We start from the raw sequence: 19,511 nt of genomic DNA, 5'->3' as shown, positions 1-19,511 counted from the left end.
AAAGGCTGGACACATTTTAATAAATGGAGGGTGAGATTTTCACCCACACTTTACCCCTTTATGGTCAGTAAAAGGACCAAAACAGCATAACTGGGCTCCAGAAGGCTTGGATCCAGCTAGGGGAGGATTCCTCCAGTGCAAGCAGTGCAGAGAACAGCTGCAGGCTGCCCTCTGAGGACCCACTCACAAGCCCTGCTGTAGGGGTGTAGGGAAGATGGGGCTGGGAACAAGAGGGGGGTGTCGGGGCAGGGCCACAGCGCACGGTGCTGCAGAGATCCTGGGCTGTGCTGCTGCCCATATGCGCCCAGGGACAGACTGCTGTAACTAAAGGCACAAGCTAAGCCAGAAAAACTCACTCTTATTATGGAATAAGTGTATCATATGGAGCATTATGCTGGTATAACATGAGTGGTTTAAATGCCCAGCTTATTTTATACTGGTATAATCCTTCTGCCCCTCTGAGTTGGCAGCAACAAGGGCCGGGTTCAATATCCAGGGGTTCCATTTCAATAACACAATATGAAACCGGCTCGAGCCCCCACCCAGTGACCTGGGACAATTACAAACCATCCCCCTGGGTGCATTTAAGAGACAATACTTCCCCTCTTGCAAGCATGGAGTCTGAGTGTAGCAAAATCCTTTTAATAAAGGAGGGAAACAACGCAGCATCATGTTAGGGAAACACCACAAACAGGATTCATAACATAAACCATGAGCAAAAGACCCACCAAGTAAGTTTTGGCAATGTCCTTTTCCACTTAGGATCTTAAGTCCAATCACCCCAAAGTCCAGCAACCCAAAAATCTCTGTCCCTGGTCAGTGCCACCCCAGAGTTCAAAAGTTTATCTGCAGAATTTTACCCCCCAAGCCTGGGTGGAAATGGGGGGGGGGCACACAGGGTATTAAGGGGCACCTTACATGGTCTGAGGCTGACTGTCCCACCTCTCCATAGAGTTCTGCTGCAGCCCTCACCACAAACGGCTCCACTCCACCAGTCACTCTGCTCCTCCAGCTGAGCCGTGAGCCGCTTCAGCCATCCCTACAAACCACTCAGCTCACTGTTCCACAGACCACTCCAATCATCCTGTCATTTCAGCTTGTAGTAGGGGAGTCCCTGTGTTGGTACACCATTAGCCCAAAGCAAATTCAGCTCAGCAGTTGCTAGCTAAACTCTTAATAGAATCAAAATGAGCTCTGCTATTCAGCATTTGAGAGAAGAAACACAATTAGGGTTCCAGGTCCTATCAGCACACCCATATCAATTCCCCAACCTCTCTCAATTCACTGGGTTTTGGAACCCATGTCCCTTGCCTAACAGGTGCTACTTATTTGATGGTGAGACCCTCTGTCATGAAACAGTTTCATAGTCCTTCATTCACATAATCAGAGTAACAACACCTTATTCCTCCTGCCCCAATAACAGAGAAATTGGGGATCCCACAACTGTCAAAGTGACCATTTTGGGCTGCCATGGGCTCATGCTAGGCAGGATGGGTGTGCCTATGCAAACAAGATCAGCCCCTGAAATTCTTTTCCACACTCCCATAGTTCACCACCAGATGTCAGGGTAGAGCTCATCCTGACTCTGCTTACACTGGTGTTACTTTGCCCTGCAGACAAGCCCTGAGCTACAGCGGGGGCTGCTTTGGCATCCAGAGCACCCAGCGTCAGGAGGATACGGGGCAGCGCTTAAAGCTGCCTGAGCCCTCAAGTGCCCCTGGGCTGCAGGTTCTGAGCACAGAATCTCACTCTGAGAGTTTAGATCACATTGAGCAAAGCCCTTCACAGAGGGGTCCACAGTGATGCCCAGGTCTTTTTCCTGAGTATTTTAAAGTCAATAACCTGCATGCATAGGTCTGATTATCCTTGTAATGTGCGTTATCTCACATTGATCAACACTGAATTTCATCAGCCATCAGGTTATCCAAGCTTGGTGCTTCTGAAATAACTCAGACTTCTTTGGTAACCTAAATCATTGTGTGTTAGCTGCAAATTTTGCCACTTTCGGTCTTTTCCTTTGTTCCAAGTCACTGATAAATAGACCAGGGGCTCTCAAACTTCATTGCACCAAGACCCCATTCTGACAACAAAAATTACTACACGACCCCAGGACGGGAGACCGAAGCTTGAGCCTGCCCGAGTCCCGCTTTCTGGGTGGGGGGGGCCAGGGCCAAAGCTGAATCCCAAGTGCTTCCATCCCAGACAGGGGGCCTGTAACCTGAACCCCAGTGCCCTCGGGCTTCAGCTTCAGCCCCAGGTGGTGAGACTCAGGCTTCGGGCCCAGGCCTCAGCAAGTCTAAGCCACCCCCAGCGACTCCATTAAAAGAGGGTTGCAACCCACTTTGGGGTCTTTGAGCACCACTGAAATAGACTAAACACCCGTCCTAATACCCAACTTTGAGGCACCCCACTGCTAACCTTTTTCCATATGAAAAATTGACCATTTATTCCTGCTCTTTGTTTTCTGTCATTTAGCTGGTTTCTGTTCCAGGACAATACTTTACCCCTTACCCCATGATGACTTAGGCTATGTCTGCACTACTGAGCTTCTAATGCCACAGCTGTACCAGTGCGGCCGGGTCACTGTAAGATCTCTAGTGGAGTCACTCTGTGCCGACGGGAGAGAGTTCTCCCATCGGCATAATGATTCACGTCCAGCGGGCGTGGTAGCTATGTGGGCAGGAGAGTTTCTCCCACCGATATAGTGCTGTGCACTCTAACGCTTCTGCCGGTGTAAATTATGTCGCTCAGGGGGTGGAATATTCACACTTCTGAGTGACTTAAGTTTTGGAGCCATAAGTGGTAGTGTAGACAGCCTTTGTTTCCTTAACAACTTTTTGTAAGGAACTTTTTAAAAAACTTTTTGAAAGGCCACATCAGTTATGCTATTGGGTTCTCCTTTGTACCATACTGGACTGACAAACTCACTGACATTTAATCGATTAGTGACACACAAACCTAGTCTACTCTAGGAATTTATACTGGTATAGCTACGTTCTTCTGGAGTGTGAATCCACACCCCTGAGAGATGCAGTTTATATTTACCAAGCTAACCCCTGGTGTAGACAGTGCTAGGTTGACAGAAGGTTCGTTACGGGGAGGTGGGTTACCTATGACAATGGGAGAATCCCTCCCCTCAGCATAGGTAGTGTCTATGCCAGGGGTCGGCAACCTTTCAGAAGGAGCTGTGCCAAGTCTTAATTTATTCACTCTAATTTAAGCTTTTGTGTGCTATTTTAATGTTTTTAGAAGGTCTCTTTCTAGAAGTCTATAATATGTAACTAAACTATTGTTGTATGTAAAGTAAATAAGGTTTTTAAAAATATTTAAGAAGATTCATTTAAAATTAAATTAAAATGCAGAGCCCCCCAGACTGGAGGCCAGGACCCGGGCAGTGAGAGTGCCACTGAAAATCATCTCAGGGGCCACCTTTGGCGCGTGTGCCATAGGTTGCCTACCCCTGGTCTATGCTGAAGCCCCCCAGCAGCAGTGGTGCAGCTGCACTGCTGTAGAGGTTTAACTGTGGACATACCCACAGTTTACTTTTCCAGCTGTGCTGGTTGGAATTTTTCCCATCATTCTCTTACAGTGGATTTAGAATTCTGGTTTAGTTCTTGTTTCAGCCAATTTGCCAGGCACTGAGGTAAGGCTCACTGGACTGTAATTTTCAGAATTACTTCGGCCAAATTTTTAAAGCTGGGTACAACATTCCCAGTCCTCTGAATCTCTGGAAGTGTAGCTGATTTTAATGAGAGATGCATATTATTGTTAGCAGCTTAGCCATATCGTCTGATGTAATTTCAGAACTCTTGGGCGTTTGCCACCTAGCAGAGATCTACGCTGCTCTTGGTGGCTGCTGGCTCTTTAACTTATCAGTTGTTCCAATATCTCCTCTTCACACCTCGATCCCTGATATTCATTTCCTGAACAGAGCAGCTCCAGGGCAGGTCTCTCCCCAACATTCTCTGTGGTGGAAACTGATGCAAAGAAACCAGTCAGTCTCTCAGCATTGTCCTTACCCTCCCGGATTGCTCCCTTTCCTCCCTGCTGATCCAGGGGACCCATCCATTCTCTCACAGGCTTCCTGATACTGATGGACTGAAATAATTCCCTGGTATTTGTTTTATATCTCTGGACGTTCACTCTGTTAATTCCATTTTAGCCTCTAAATTCCCATCATGCAATTCACCCAATGTACTGTATGATCCTTTCTGCAGGCTTCACAGGGTTAATATTTTCCACTTGCTGAGGGATCCCTGCTTGGCTCTAACAACCGCCTGCACCTGGCCCAGTGGGGTTACAATATTTCTCCCCTTGCTAATTCCTTTGCTGCTCAGGAGGTGCCAGGCTCCGGTTGCTGATGTAGCCTCCAGGCTGAATCTAAGGATTTTAACTTCCTTGCTTTAAAGTCTTTTTAACTCACTTCTCTTCTGCAAGATAATGTGATATTAGGGTGACCAGATACTAAGTGTGAAAAATCGGGATAGGGGCAGGTAATAGGCGCCTATATAAGGCAAAGCCCCAAATATCAGGACTGGGGACATCTGCTCACTTTATGTGATATTGACTCATTTCTCTTTGTTTTATTTTTAGATAAACTCCAGGCTGAGCTCAGTAAGTTCCATTCCCCCCCAGTATCACCCTGTGTGACATTGTCTCCTGCTCAGTGTGTTGGTGTTCAGGGGCATTCTCACCCCTCTGTCTGTGTTTGGTTGCAGGGTGGAGACGCGCCCAGCTCTACGCAGGTACTGTACATACCACTGGTGTTTTATCCATGGTGAGACCCACCTCCCCCCGGGAGCTCTCTGCTCCTTTCCCTGCACAGAGCATTTTCCTATGACATTCAATAGGCTGGAAACAGCAATGTCACTGGGGGGTGGATGGAAAGGGGCAGACAAAACCCAGGTTTATTGCAGAGCAGGGACGTGCCCCCTTTGGAAAAGGGCTGATTGGTGATGAAATGCTGCCCCCTGGTGTCACCTTTGCAGGGCAGTACCTGGGATCTGCAGTATGGACATTCTTATCCGTCCCATCATTTACACTGAACTGCTCGACTCTCTCTTCCCAGCAGCAGGGTTTCTATGCTCAGACTGGGCTTTAGCCCACAATTTCCTTCTAGCGTAACAGGACCAGACAGAAGCTGTTCAGTGTCCCCCTGGATCTGGGGTGAGGAAGGCACTTTCCCCACTGCAAGGGCAGACAGGTTTTTATAACCAGGTTGTGATGCTCCCTTGACCCAGTTGCAACAAATTGTGCCCCCGCAGCAACTTTTCTGCCTCACAGCCGTGGCTGAGGAGTGTGTGTGTTTGTACCCAGCCTGCAGCCTGACCGTGTGTGTGCCCTGGTGCATGCTGGGAGAGTCTGGGCAGCTCCAGCAGGGATCAGAGAGCCCACGGGCCATGCGCACACATTGCAGCACCACTGGCCCAGGGGTCCATGCACTCCAGGGTATCCTACTACACACAGCTGGGAGGGAGGGGGGCACCCAGGGCAGTTACACAAACACCACTGGGGGTCCTGTTAGGGTCACCACCTCTGAGGTGCAACAAAACAGGAAATCTGCCTGCTTCATGTACACCCCCTGTTCCCTCACCCGGGCACTGTCTCCCCCTCCGAATCCCGGGAGAGGGCACCAGCCCCCAGAGGCTCCTGCTCCTGGACTGCCCCAAATACCAACCTCACCCAGCAGGACATGGCACCAGATCTACCCCGCTGCCCCCAGCGGTGACCCCCACAGCTGGTACCTGCACAGTGGTGACTGGCCCCTGCTGGCCCTGAGCTCCTGATCTCACTCACTGCTCCAAGCTGCCCCGTCTCTGCAGCTCCCAGACACTCTGCATCCAGAGCTCCCCTTGCATAGGTACCACCACCCCACAGCTCCCCCGCTACAGCCACTGACACACCTGAGACTTGTCATGTCCTGGAAAGACTCACAGATTTCCCAGGAGAGTGGCATGAACAAAGGGACAATCCTGGGAAAACCTGGACAGGTCGGGTTGCCAACTTTCTAATCTCCCAAAACCAAACATCCCTGCCCTGCCCCTGCCCTGAGGCCCTGTCCCTGCCCTTCCTCTTCCCTGAGGCCCACTCCATCCCCCCTCCCTCCATCGCTTGCTCTCCCCGACCCTCAGTCATTTTCACTGGGCTGGGACAGGGGTTTGGAGTGTGGAAGGGGGGGTTTGATCTCCAGCTTGGGGTGCGGGCTCTGGGGTGGGGCCAGGGATGAGGGGTTTGGGGCAAAAGAGGGGGCTCCGGGCTGGGGCAGGGGGTTGGGGTGTTGGTGGGAATGAGTGGTGTGGGCTCCAGGAGGGAGCTTGGGTGCGGGAGGGGACTCAGGGCTGGGGCAGGGGGTTGGAGATGTGGGAGGGGGTTCAGGGTTCCGGCAGCTCTTACCATGGTGTTGTAGTGACCAGGCAAAGTACTAACAAACTTCAACAGGACTTTAGTTTTAAAGTGGAAACCTCTTTACCAAGCTGCTGCTGCACCCTCGGTAGCTCTCACTCAGCGTCCTCAACTCCTCCCCCCATCTCCTGTTTCCTGCCCTTTCAGACTCCCCACAGCCAGTGCTCCCAGTTCTAATAATTGCAAACATCTAAACACGACATTCCCTCCTCTCTTAAGAATGTGGTTAGAACAAATAAACATTGTTGTTCTAAACACAGGAACAAATATGAAACAAGACACTATACTGTTGGCAGAAATATTACATTGAAAACACTGTAGATACTACATAACGTAGTCTCTAGTCCAGACAGATGGTCGTCTGGGTCTGATAGGCCATCTCTCGAGCCCCGGTTCCAGTGCAATGTCTTGTGTTGGTTCTACGGTGAAGTCATCCAATGCACACTGGGTGTTGGCATAATCTCTTGGTGCATAGGCAGGTGCAAGATAAGCATCCCATACCTGCCCATCAGAAAGTCGATAGGTCTAAGATCCCTTCTTCTCTATGATTTTAAGAGGAGCTGTGAATTTATGGTCCCCTTTGCGTAAAATTCCAGGTTTTCGTATTCTAACGAAGGAACCGCACTCAAACTTTAGTTCCTTAGCACCCCGTCGCTTGTCTGGGAAAACCTGATACTTTGCTTGATTCCGTTCAACTGCTTTTTCTCACATCATCCTTGGTAGGGGCCTCAGGTCGTGCCTTTAACAATCCAGCAATGTTCAGTTTAGTATTCATCTGTTTCCCATGTAGTAACTCTGCGGGTGATCTTTGCGTTGTGGCATGTCGGGTAGCCCGGAATGCTGGCAAGAAATCGATAGTGAAGGGTATCCACAATCGCCCTTCCAGATCAGCCGTTTGCAAACTCTCTTTCAAACGTCTGTTAAACTGTTCGATTTCCCCATTGGCTTGAGGGTAATATAGAGGTGACCTTCTGTGTAAAATGTTCCTCTCTGCTAGAAAAGTTTCAAACTCCGGGGAAGTAAATTGGTGGCCACTTCCAGGAGCTGCACGGACCTAGGGAGGCAGGGAGCCTGCCTTAGCCCCAGGCCCCCGCTGCGCCACTGACCAGACTTTTAATGTCCCAGTCAGTGGTGCCAACCGGAGCCGCCAGGGTCCCTTTTCGACCAGGCGTTCCAATCAAAAACCGGATGCCTGACAACCCTATGGACAGGTGCCAACTCTAGGTCCTGTCCACACGGCCCAATAACACCCTGCTGAGTCAGGTACAGGCAGCCACATGCCAGCCCAGGCCCCTGGCAGGGACCCTGAGCTGCCAGCTGCCATGGTCACTAACAGTGTTAGCTCTGTCACATGCCACTCACCAGGCTTAGAGCCCCCAGGGCCCAGCCCCAGGAACTGCTGTAACCTGAAACCAGAGCAATGCAGGGCTGGAAGGGACCTCGAGAGGTCACCTAGTCCAGCCCCCGCCCCATGCTGGAGCAGGGCCTAGAGCATCCCTGGCAGGGATTTGTCCAACCTGTTCTTACAAACCTCCAGTGACAGGGATCCCACAACCTCCCCTGGAGCCGGGTCCAGAGCTTCACTGCCCTGAGAATTAGAAAGTGTTTCCTCATCTCCAGCCTCAACCTCCCTTGCTGCCGATTGTGCCCATTGCTCCTTGGAAAGGCCCACGCCCTGCCTGCTGGGGTCACTGGCTTTGCATCGCTGTTATTGCACTGAATGGCTGGCGGCGCTGGGCTGGCTCAGGTGGGCAGTGAGGGCAGCTGGGCAGGGCTGGCTCCAGGCACCAGCGTACCAAGCTAGTGCTTGGGGCAGCGCATGAAAGGGGGCGGCATGTCCGGCAATTCGGCAGCGAGTCCCTCACTCCCTCTTTGTGGGAAGGACCTGCCGCCGAATTGCCGCGGAAGAAGCGGCGGTGGTAGAGTCGCAGTGGAAGTGCCACAGATCAGGATCGCAGCTTTTTTTTTTTTTGGCTGCTTGTGGCAGCAAAAACCCTGGAGCCAGTCCTGCAGCTGGGGCCTTTCACTGATCTCAGCCCACACTGAGAGTCTGGTTCCCAGCGAACAGGAGCTCACATCATAACTCACTTTAAAGGCAACCTCACCGGCCACCTCCGCAGGGAAGCCAAGACCTGAATGGACACCGGGGCGATTCCTCCCCAGGGAGAGGCTCCGGCAGATGTCAGGGCTGAGCCATGTTGACAGGACAGTGAGGGGCTCACATGGCTGCTGTGATGTCCTAGTACCCTCAATACACAGAGCTCCAGCAGCTGGGGTGTAAACCCCACTTGTACCCCCAGCACTGAACTGACTGACACTGCCCCAAGGCTCCTCTCCCCCTGGGGCTGAGGGGTGAGTAAGGGGCATTGGAAGAGGGGGGCCAGGGGGCCATGGCCAGTCACTTTTACCAATGGGAGGGCTATTCCCTCCCACTTTTTACCAGCTGTAAGGATGAGTGATGAGGGGGGAGGGGGCCGAGAGGAACGACCAGAGTGTTGGGGGGAAGAGGTGGTGTGAAGGCAGGGGCTCAGGAAGAAGGGGCAGTGTGAGAGCGAGGGTTCAGGGGTGCAGGGACAGGAGCTCAGGGAGAAGGGCTGGCACGAGTGGGTGACCCCTCTACTTTTAGGGAGCTTCCATCACTCCTGGGGAGAGCACCATCCCGGATCCTGATCCACAGGCACATCTTTGTATTTTCCGGGTGCGCAGAGCTTTCAGGGTGGAGACTCTTTCATGCTCACCCAGGAACCTGTGCTGGGAGGCCCCACTGCCCAGGAGGCCGAGGGCTCTCACTCCCCTGCCCTGGGGGTGAAGGGAGGGGCCCTGGGGATGCTGTTCCCCATCCCAGGAAGGGGGTGAAGGGGATGTGGACACAGACAATGTCCCTTCTTGCACTGTGAGGGGCAGACCTGGCTCCACCCTGGGCTTCAGAGCCTGAGCTCCGGCCTGAGCCTGAAAGTCTATGCGGCTCTTTTTAATTCCAAAGAGGGAATCCCGTAAGCCTGAATCTGTCCACCCTGTTCCAAGACTCGCTGCTGCAGGCTGTGTAGAAGGACCCAAAGTGTCTCCAGAGTCTGGGTGTGAAAGTTCCCAGCATGTCTGTCCCAGGGTTGGTTAATGGGAGTGAGCGGGGTGGCTGGCACAGTCGTTAGATGGAGACACCTGAGCTCCTGGGGCTCTGAGACGGTCTCTGTGACTGTTGTCCGCCCTGGGAGATGCCCAGGTGCAGCTACAGAGGGTCTGTGCCGCTAGCATCATCCATGGGACAAAGGGCTCTGGGCAGAGAGTTCAGACTGGAGCCAAGTCTCCATTTTCAGCCCGATTTGTGGGGTGAGATCAGGGGCCCAGGGGGCATTTGTCTGCAAAGGGCAAATTAAACAGCAGCTGTGGAGTGTTTCATCACTGATGTCCTGAGCCTGGCCTGCCTGTAACTGCGTTTCTGGGGATGTTGACAGTCTCTCATTGCAGGTCACTGGGATTGGGGCTCCTAAGTTGCTCAGAAAGGTTTTCAGTGGAGCTGGGTGAAATGTTTTGGACAAATAGTTTATTTGCTGCAAAATTACATTACGGGTCAAGAGAAACTATTCGTGAATCCATGTCGAGTTTGCTGACTAGTTTCAGTTCAGAGAAAAAGGTGCTGCCTCTTCCCTTGTAGCCTTTAGCCCAGTGGCTGGGCCCTCAGCTGGGAGCCCCAGGTTCAATCCCCCTATGTGATGCCATGAGAGCTCGAACCGCTGGGCTCCAGGTGTCTGATGACGTCCCCCTGTGTCTAAACACTGCCATGGGCACTGGGCCAGAGCATGGGAGTGAGAATGACTCTGCAGCCCAGTGGGTCAGGCCCCCACCTGGGAGCCCAGAGTCCAGCTCCCCTGCTCCAGTGACCCTGTAATTATTGATCCATAACCCCAGTGATGGGAGGGGTTACGGCCCCTGGCACAGCAGTGTCTCATTCATGTCTGCCGGGGTTTCCTTGCACTGATGTAGCTGCACCGGTGCAAACCCCTAGTGTAGATGCGCTGTGCAGGTGTGAACTGGGACTGGTCCCGGTGCAGTTTCTCCCAGATGGAGGGAGCAGTAAGTGGGGAAATGCCCCCTCCCCTCCCCACTGCCCTGGCCTCATTAGCAACAGCCCATTTATACCCCCTCCCAAATCTTCCACTGTAATGCCCCCCAAGTGAGCCCAATCCAGACAACTGCCCCCGTGGGGGTGGGGCTCGGCCTGGCAAGGGGAAGGGGCTGTGAGGTTTTCCTGGCTGGAAGGTGGGGCCCATGGGGCCTGCCAGCATGGAGAGTCCCAGCTGCTCCCCCTGGGGCAGGGCTGCACCCCCAGTGTGTGTGGGGACAGCACCGACCTGCTTTGAGCGAGAAACCAACCACACATGGCCCGAAAGCAACAGAGATTCCCTGCAGCCTGCCTCTCCCTCCCCACTCTCTGGCTCCCGCCCCTCCCTTACCCTTCCCCCACCCCTGTGAGGGACCCTAGACCCTGCATCTATTCTGACCCCTCACCAACATCCCTCCCGCTCTTCTCACTCCCATTCTGCTCCCCTGGGCTCCTGCCCCTCTACTCCCACTTTGCCTCCCTGGCACATGCCCCTGCCCTCCACCCATCTCTGCCCCACTGGGACAGCCCATCCCTTCTCCCCCTGCCCTCCTGGCATCTGCCCCTCTCCCCCAAACATCCTCTGCACCCTGGAGCCCTCCCATCACTTCACACCCCCGCTATGTCCTGGCATCCACCTCTCCCCTTTCCCTCCTCTGTGCCATGTCTCCCACCCCTCCCCTCACCCTCCTCTGCTTCCCTGGTGCCTACAACTGCCATCACACCCCCCACCCTCCTCTGCTGTCCTGACACCTGCCCCTCTTCTCACCCTCTCTGACCCCTGGCACCCACCCCTACCCTCGTCCCCCTGTGCCCACCCCTCTTCTAACCCCACTCTGCCCCCCTGGCACCTGCCTCTCCCCAATCCCCTCTCCTAGCACCTCCCTCTGCCCACCTGCCCTGCCTCTCACCCCTCTCTGCCCCCTGGTGCTTGTCCCTCCTCTCCTCTGCCCTCCCTGTGCCTGCCCTTCTGCTCAGCCCCCTCAATCCCCTGGCACCTGCCCTACCCCTCCCCCCACACCCTCCTGCTGCCCCTTCCCTCCTCCTGCCCCCCAACACCTGACCCTCCCCTTGTCCCCTTCCCGGTGCCCATCCCCCTCCCCACCCTCTGCCCCACTGACCCTGCTCTCCTCTCGCCCCTCTGCCACCATCACCCATGCCACCTTCTCTTTATTTCTCACCCCTGCCCCTCCCCTTCCCCTCTGGCTCCGTGACACCTGCCCCCCTCACCTCCCTCCAGTCCCCTGGTGCCAGCTCCTCCTCTGCCCCAAGTCCCAGCTCTACCCTGGCCCCATCTGCTTCCCTGGTGCCTGCTGTTTCCTTTGCCCCCTCTGCCTGCCTGGTGCAAGTCCCTTCCCTCACATCCCCTGGTCTCAGCCCTTCCCCTCCCCTCACCCTCTCCTAGTCCCTGCCCCCCTGGTGCCCACATCTCTCTGCACACGCCTCTGCCCCCATAGGGCCTGCCCTTCTCCACACCCCTCTCTGCCCCCTTTCTGCTCACCTGCTCCCTCATCCCCCCATTCTGCCCTTTTGGCACCAATGCCTGTTCATTTGCTCCCCCCCATGGTTCCACCTCCCCACTCCTCATCATCTCACCCCCTGGCAGCTCACCAGCCCCTTGATTTCCCTTGCCCCACTGGAGCTTCCCCATTCCCTCACACCCCTCTGCCCCCTGCTGCCTGCCCCTTCCTGTGCTTCCCTGTGCCCCCTGGGGTCCTTCCCCTTCTTCTGCTCTCGTGCCCACCCCTCCCCTCACCCCCTGCAGCCCCCTGGAACCCACCCTTCCCTTCACACCCCTATCATCCTGGTGCCCCTCCCTTCCCATATCACCCCATAGCCCTTGTGCCTGCCCCACCCCTATGTCCCTCCCTCCCCCCTCCTGTCACCTCCCCCTCCCCTTTCCTCTCCCAGCATCAGCCTGTCACCTCCCCTCCCCCACCTCCCCTGACACCTTCTCACCCCTCCCCCGCTCCTCCTGCCCTTTCCCCTCATTGTCTCCTCACAGGCAGAGGGGCCCTGACTCCCCTCAGGCAACAACCCCTCCCCACAGTGATTAACGGGGCGCAGGTTAATTTCCCTTTGATCCCAGTGACCAGCCCCTGCCCCCGGCCCTGACTCTGTGACTCTCTCCCCAGTGGACGTGACTCTGGATCCAGACACGGCAAATCCCAGACTTGTCCTGTCTGAGGATCGGAAACATGTGAGACTCGGAGACAAATGCCAGGATCTGCCCAACAACCCTGAGAGATTTGATCCTTGTCCCTGTGTCCTGGGCACTGAGGGGTTCGCGGGCGGGAAGCGTTACTGGGAGGTGGAGGTGGGAGACAAGACGAGATGGGATCTGGGGGTTTGTAGGGAATCTGTGAGCAGGAAGGGGCCAGTCACACTCACACCTGAGGATGGATACTGGGCCATGGTGCTGTGGGATGGGAGATACAAGGCCGGCACCTCCCCCCCGACCGCCATTCCCGTGAGGGTCAGGCCCAGCCAGGTGGGGATTTTCCTGGACTACGAGGTGGGCAAGGTCTCATTTTACAATGTGACTGACAGGTGCCATCTCTACACTTTCACTGGCACCTTCTCCGGGAAGCTCCGCCCTTATTTCAATCCTGGTACCAACATTTGGGGTACAAACATGGCTCCCCTGATAAACTGCCCAGTCCCAGCTCAGGCCAGAGGGAATCTCTGTCCCTGACAGTGACCCCACGGCACAGACTGGCCCCTCCCAGCCCTGCTGCTCTTCCCGTCCCCAGTGGTGGGGGCCAGTTACTGCAGCAACTGGATTTTCTGTGCTGACCGGACGCTGCCACTTTCCCTTTTCAACTGGAGGTGCCAGTCGAAAACCGGACACCTGGGAACCCCCAGCCCCCACTTTCCCCGTCTCCTGTCAGAATTTTCTACAGTGAGATCTCAATGTAAAATATGAAAGAAAAAAGATTATTTAGAAAATATTGTAACAAGGTGTAAATACAAGAATATTTTAATTTACATTTAAACAGTACTTCAAAAACAAGCATGTAAACATTTTTAGAAATGGAATTATTTATATTACATTTATTTTTTGATTCTTCCCTCTAATCTATATTGAAGTTTAACTTCTCTAAATAACGTCATTTGTATTTCAACTGGAGAATACAAGAAATGCAAAATATTTATCTTAAAATAAAGTATTAAATTCTCAGACTGGGTTGTTCAGTTACAATGTACATGTGTTATAAACATCACAACTACACACATGTGCAGCTGCTCTCTTTGTTTCCCCCTCACCCCCTTTATTGTCTTGACTGGTTCTCCCTGGCAGGCAGGGCACATACACCCACCTCCTGCAGTACATCTTTGAAAATTAATAGGTTAAAAAAATGATAGAATTAAGTAAGCAATATATTTAACTTAACTCACACATGATTATATAATAGTCTTTGAACTTCTGTCAGCATTAATTCATGTGACTTAACTTTCTAGCTACATATAATTGTTAATCAAGATGTGACCCTTCCTTTCTTTTTCCTCACATCAATTAACAAAACACAGTCCCTGGCTGGCAGACCTCTCTGTGAATTAAGCAGCATGCAGTCTGCCAGGGCACCTCCACCAAGCGTCTTTATGATTTTTTATGGTGCATCACAACATAGCAGCCGTTACGAGGAGCCCCCTTCCAGCTCCCTGGTTCAGCCTTTTATACTGCTGCTTTCTTCTCAGCGCTGAGCTAGTGACCGCATCAGGCTCCGTACAGGTGCAAATGATTCCCTCTGCCCTTCCAAACCCAAACTACTCAGTCCCTTCTACTCTAACTGCACCCAGTGGCCAGGGCCGTCCTTACCCATATGCAAACTATTCAGCTGCGTAGGGCACCAAATTGCTCCAAATTTCCTGGTGCCCAACTGTCACGGACTTACAGATCGTGCCCACTCATGGCCCTGTGCGGTCCGTGTGTGTGGGGGGGGTGCCCCTTCCAATGAGACAGCCCTTTTCCTGGGGGTCCACTCTCTCTCAGGGTTGGCCCCTCCACCTCCTGGAGCTGCACCTCTCTGAGCCTTAGCACATCTGTCTCTGCTGTGGGCCCCCTTGGGGAGTTCACTTGCTCTGGACCCCCCAGGGCCTCCACCCCCCAAAGGTTATGCTGCAACCCTGTTCTCTAGACCGGAGTGACTCTCAGCCAACATAAAACAGGAGGGTTTATTGAGCATTGAACACAGCACAGGAAACTCTCAGGCCTGGCCTCCCTCAGCACAGCACATCCCAGTCTCCCCTGCATCCAGGTGGACTCTGCTTGCTCCCTCTCTCCAGCCCGGAGCCCCTCTGCTTCCCAGCTGGGCATCTGATATCACCAGACCCAGCCCTGCCTCTGTCCATTGTCTTCTTTCCAGGTAAACAGGGTCATCTGGCCTCCTCTTCTCTCCACCCTCCTCTGGCTGGAACCAGCTGGTTAGGTCATGGAGTCCTCTCTTCGCAGCCCATTGTCCTCCCACTGGCCAGAACCGACTGCGTGGTCAGGTCACCAATCTCTGGGGTGTCCCTCCTCCAGACCATTGGCTGGGGTCCCAAGTTCCCTCTCCGGTGGTCCTCTGCCACAACAAACTCCCTCTCCCCTCACCTCGTTAAACCAGTAACACCCAGGGGCACTGAGTCCCACTCCCTCTGCGTGCAAACCATTGGAAAACCATGAAAATATAAGAAAATCCCCCATTTTGTCACACCTACGCAGCTGCGTGCTGCTCCAGAAGCCAGCCTGATCTCCCAGCCAGCTGAGCCAACCAGGAAAGCTGCCAGTACCCCCACTCTGTCCCCACCCCACCTCTTCCCCAAAGCCCCTGCCCCCACCCTGCCTCTTCCCACCCCTGCTCCACCCCAGCCCCACCTTCACTCCACCCCTTCCCCTGAGCTACATCCGGGCACTGCAGCAGCGGTCAGGCCTGTTGTGACAATGCAGTTCTGGCGGGACCCAACTGAGAGTGCCAATTCAGGACCAATTGCTTAAATAGGGCAGTTACAGCCCTAGGCTGGGGTTTTTCCACCTCTAAGGCAAACCAAACCAGCCAGACAAAAAGGACTTCGGTTTCACCCCACTGGCTAACCACAAGTCACACACGCAATTTCCTTAGACACTCCAATCTCCCAGTATCACCACCAGTGCGACTCGTTATGGGGATGAATGGTTATGAAAACCAACACCCCAGTAAAAGAAAACCGGTTCTCTCGATTCCAAAGAATCAAGCCCCAGGCCCAGGTCAATATACACATCAGATCTTACCCACAAATCACGTTGTTGCCAATCCTTTAGAATCTAAAATCTAAAAGGTTTATTCATAAAGGGAAAAAGGTAGAGATGAGAACTAGAATTGGTTAAATGGAATCAATAACATACAGTAATGGCAAAGTTCTTAGTTCAGGCTTGTAGCAGTGATGGAGTAAACTGCAGGTTCAAGTCAAGTCTCTGGAGAACATCCCCCACTGAGGGATCAGTCCTTTGTGCAGAGCTTCAGTTTGTAGCAAAGTCCCTCCAGAGGTAAGAAGCAGGATTGAAGATCAGATGGAGATGAGGCATCAGCCTTTTATAGGCTTTACAGCAAAATGAAGTCTGGAGTCACCTGGGCAAGTCCCTGCATACTTTGCTGAGTTACAAGGGGTATCTGCCTTCTCTCCATGGGTCAATTGTGTAGCTGATGGTCCTTAATAGGCCATTAAGCAGGCTAGGCAGAGCTACCACCACCAGAAACACAGCACAGATTTGAAATACAGATTGTACAGAGCTAATACTTATAACTTCAACTACAAAATGATACATACATATAGACACCATAATCATAACCAGCAACCCATAACCTGGTCTTAGACACCTTACATGACCCCCTTTACATAAGATTTGGTGCCACTACAGGACCTTGGTTGCAAACCATGTTCTATATGGTCCCAGATTATATCAATAACATCACACCTGTCCTGCACTCAGCAAGCGGCAGGAAGTGGAGTGACCCAGCCTCAGCCTGCTCCGCTCCGCCAGCTCCCAGCTGCACCGCCAGTGAGTGCTTGGGGGTGGTTCTCCCCAGCCCCCCAAGTCCCAAGTTTGGGAGTCAGGGGAGCAGAGAGGAGGGGTTGGGGGCCAGGTCAATCCACTTCCTGCCACCCCATGAGTGCAGGGTTGGGCCTGTCCTGCAATCACCAGGCAGTGGGAAGTGGAGCGACCCAGCCCCAATCTGCTCCACTCCACTGGCTCATGCCGGGGGGGTGGTTTCCTCTCTGCCCCCCAAGCTTGCTTCTGCCCCACAGACATTGGGCACGCCCCCCGCAGAGGCCTGGGGACACCTTCTGCATGGAGGCCTGGGGTCCCCCTCCCACGGGGGGGGAGCAGATGCTTAGGGCATCACAACGTCTAGGGACGGCCCTGCAGGTAGCCTGGGTGTTCTCAGTGACCAGGATGCCGGCTTCCAAAGGGCTCAGTCTGTAGCTGCTAACAGCCCCTGTCACACGGCCATGAGTGTGTAATTGACCATAGAGTGGAAATAACACCCGATGTAAACTGTTACCTCATTATTCAATTCAGAACCTAGATCTGCCGGTATCTGCTCTGCACAGCCATGTTGGTATATAATGTTACATGTCTTCTTCTCCCCGTCATGTGCTGTCATAGTTCTAAGTGGAAATTCTACCTCTTTTGAAAAATCATCTGTAGCTGTCAGTACAAACTGGTATCGCGTCTGTGGTACTGGATAGAGCCCAATTAAATCTGCTCCCCGCAATTCCCAGGGATTAACAACCTGTGTGCAAGAACACAGGCTGGAGTTCTCATTTGGATCTTTCCTATGACATTTTAATTATAATCCCATACATAGTAAAGCAAAGTAAATGTTATAATGTGGTTTCTATAATAGTTGATGTTTCCACACAGTCAGAATCTAACTTTTGGTATTTTTCAGACTTAAATAAATACAGGCCAAACTTCTGCAACTGAAAACTTGCATAAATACAATAGAAGTAGTTGCTGCACTATGTCATCCATTAGTTCACAGGGGCACTTGTTAGAGCTGATTAGAGGCTTTATTGTGCAGCAATAATAAATACAGATCATGATAAACAATCAGCTTGGCCAATGTTTAAAAACACTTCAGATGTATTTAACATGGGGAAAGATGCAAAGTTTTTGATTTAACCTGGAGCCATCAGCTCAGGTCCACTTCATGGCAGGGGTTGTAAAGTTAAGTCCAATCCAAGCAGGACATTTGCCTGGCATGAGATCCTGTATGAACTCCTGCAAAGCATATGACACAGACAGCAGGGTGACCAGAACCTTCTGTAACTCCCTGGGTTCTCTGCTGTCTTTCCAATGAAACCAGAGAACATTGCCCAGAGCACTCAAAGGTCTCCTTGGAGATCTGAGAGAGACTCAGACCAAGCAGTGGAAACACAAAATGCCTGATGGAACCAGCACAGGATAATTGAAAGGGCCTCTAATGCCACAGCTCTGAACAGTTTCTTGTCCCTGAAGAAGTCAACCCTATTTTAATCTACAGTCTGTGCACTAAGAATTTGTGACTTACCCAGCAAGGCAGAAATAGAACCCAGGTCTCCTGATTCTTAGTCCAGAGCCATAATCATGAGATCATTCTGACTCCCCTTGAACATGGTTTCTTTACAAACTCCATGCTGGACCAAGGGACAGTCCCTCCGGACGTGTCCCATCTCCCAGCAGAGGTAGTACAAAGCCTCCCCCGGAGAATAATGCACCCGGCTCCATTGTAGGGGACGAGGCAGAACCCCTCGAGTGCCTCTCCATCACACGCAGTTGGCGGTAGTTGAAGTTGCACCTGCCGGCAGAACAAGAGGACGTGATGGAGGGTGGGGTCTTTGCAGCCCAATGGAAGAGGGCTGATAACAGAGATTGGTCGCCCCAGGGTAGAAAGGGCAGGCAGCAGGGAAGCATTGGGCAGGAAGGGAGGGACAGAGGTCAGGACTAACTGGACACCCAGGTCTTTCAACGGCTCCAGGGGGCCGAACACGCCCCCACTGCCAGGCCCTTCTCCACCGCCTCCTGAGCGGAGGCAGTGGTCAGAGATGATGTAGTGGCAGGTGGAGGGGTTGCCGCCACCTGGGCGTATCATAGAATCATAGAATTCAAGATCAGAAGGGACCATTATGATCATCTAGTCTGACCTCCTGCAAGATGCAGGCCACATAAGCCGATCCACCCACTCCTTAAGCAAGCGACCCCTGCCCCATGCTTCGGAGGAAGGCGAAAAACCTCCAGGGCCACTGCCAATCTACCCTGGAGGAAAATTCCTTCCCGACCCCAAATATGGCGGTCAGCTGAACCCCGAGCATGCGGGCAAGACTCTCCAGCCATACCCTCTGGAAAAAGGCTAACAATATCCTATCATTGACCCATTGTACTAATTACCAGTGTGGCACTTAATTGACCTATTGACTAAGCCCGTTATCCTATCATACCATCTCCTCCATAAACTTATCTAGCTTAATCTTAGAGTCATGGAGGTCCTTCGCCCCCACTGTTTCCTTCGGAAGGCTGTTCCAGAATTGCACTCCTCTGATGGTTAGAAACCTTCGTCTAATTTCAAGCCTAAATTTCCTGACTGACATTTTATATCTGTTTGTCCTCGTGTCCACATTAGCACTGAGCTGAAATAATTCCTCTCCTTCCCTGGTATTTATCCCTCTGATATATTTAAAGAGTGCAATCATATCTCCTCTTATCCTTCTTTTGGTTAAGGAAAACAAACCGAGCTCCTCAAGTCTCCTTTCATACGACAAGCTTTCCATTCCTCGGATCATTCTAGTGGCCCTTCTTTGTACCCGTTCCAGTTTGAATTCATCCTTCTTAAACATGGGAGACCAAAACTGCACACAATACTCCAAATGAGGTCTTACCAACGCCTTATATAACGGGACTAGCACCTCCTTATCCCTACTATAAATACCTCGCCTAATGCATCCCAAGACCGCATTAGCTTTTTTAACGGCCACATCACATTGCCTACTCATAGTCATCCTACGATCA

The 19,511-nt window shown here is 52.7% G+C and overlaps 1 pseudogene; it reads left to right on the top strand.

Moving 5' to 3' along the window:
- The window catches only part of LOC123346658, a 93,736-nt pseudogene extending 79,530 nt beyond the window's left edge, over positions 1–14,206 (top strand).
- The last annotated feature ends 5,305 nt before the right edge of the window (positions 14,207–19,511 follow it).

Source organism: Mauremys mutica, chromosome 12 (assembly GCF_020497125.1).
Source record: "Mauremys mutica isolate MM-2020 ecotype Southern chromosome 12, ASM2049712v1, whole genome shotgun sequence".
Lineage (NCBI taxonomy): Eukaryota > Metazoa > Chordata > Testudines > Geoemydidae > Mauremys > Mauremys mutica.
Note: the sequence above shows the minus strand (reverse complement) of the source record. Positions and strands in the feature narration are given on the sequence as shown.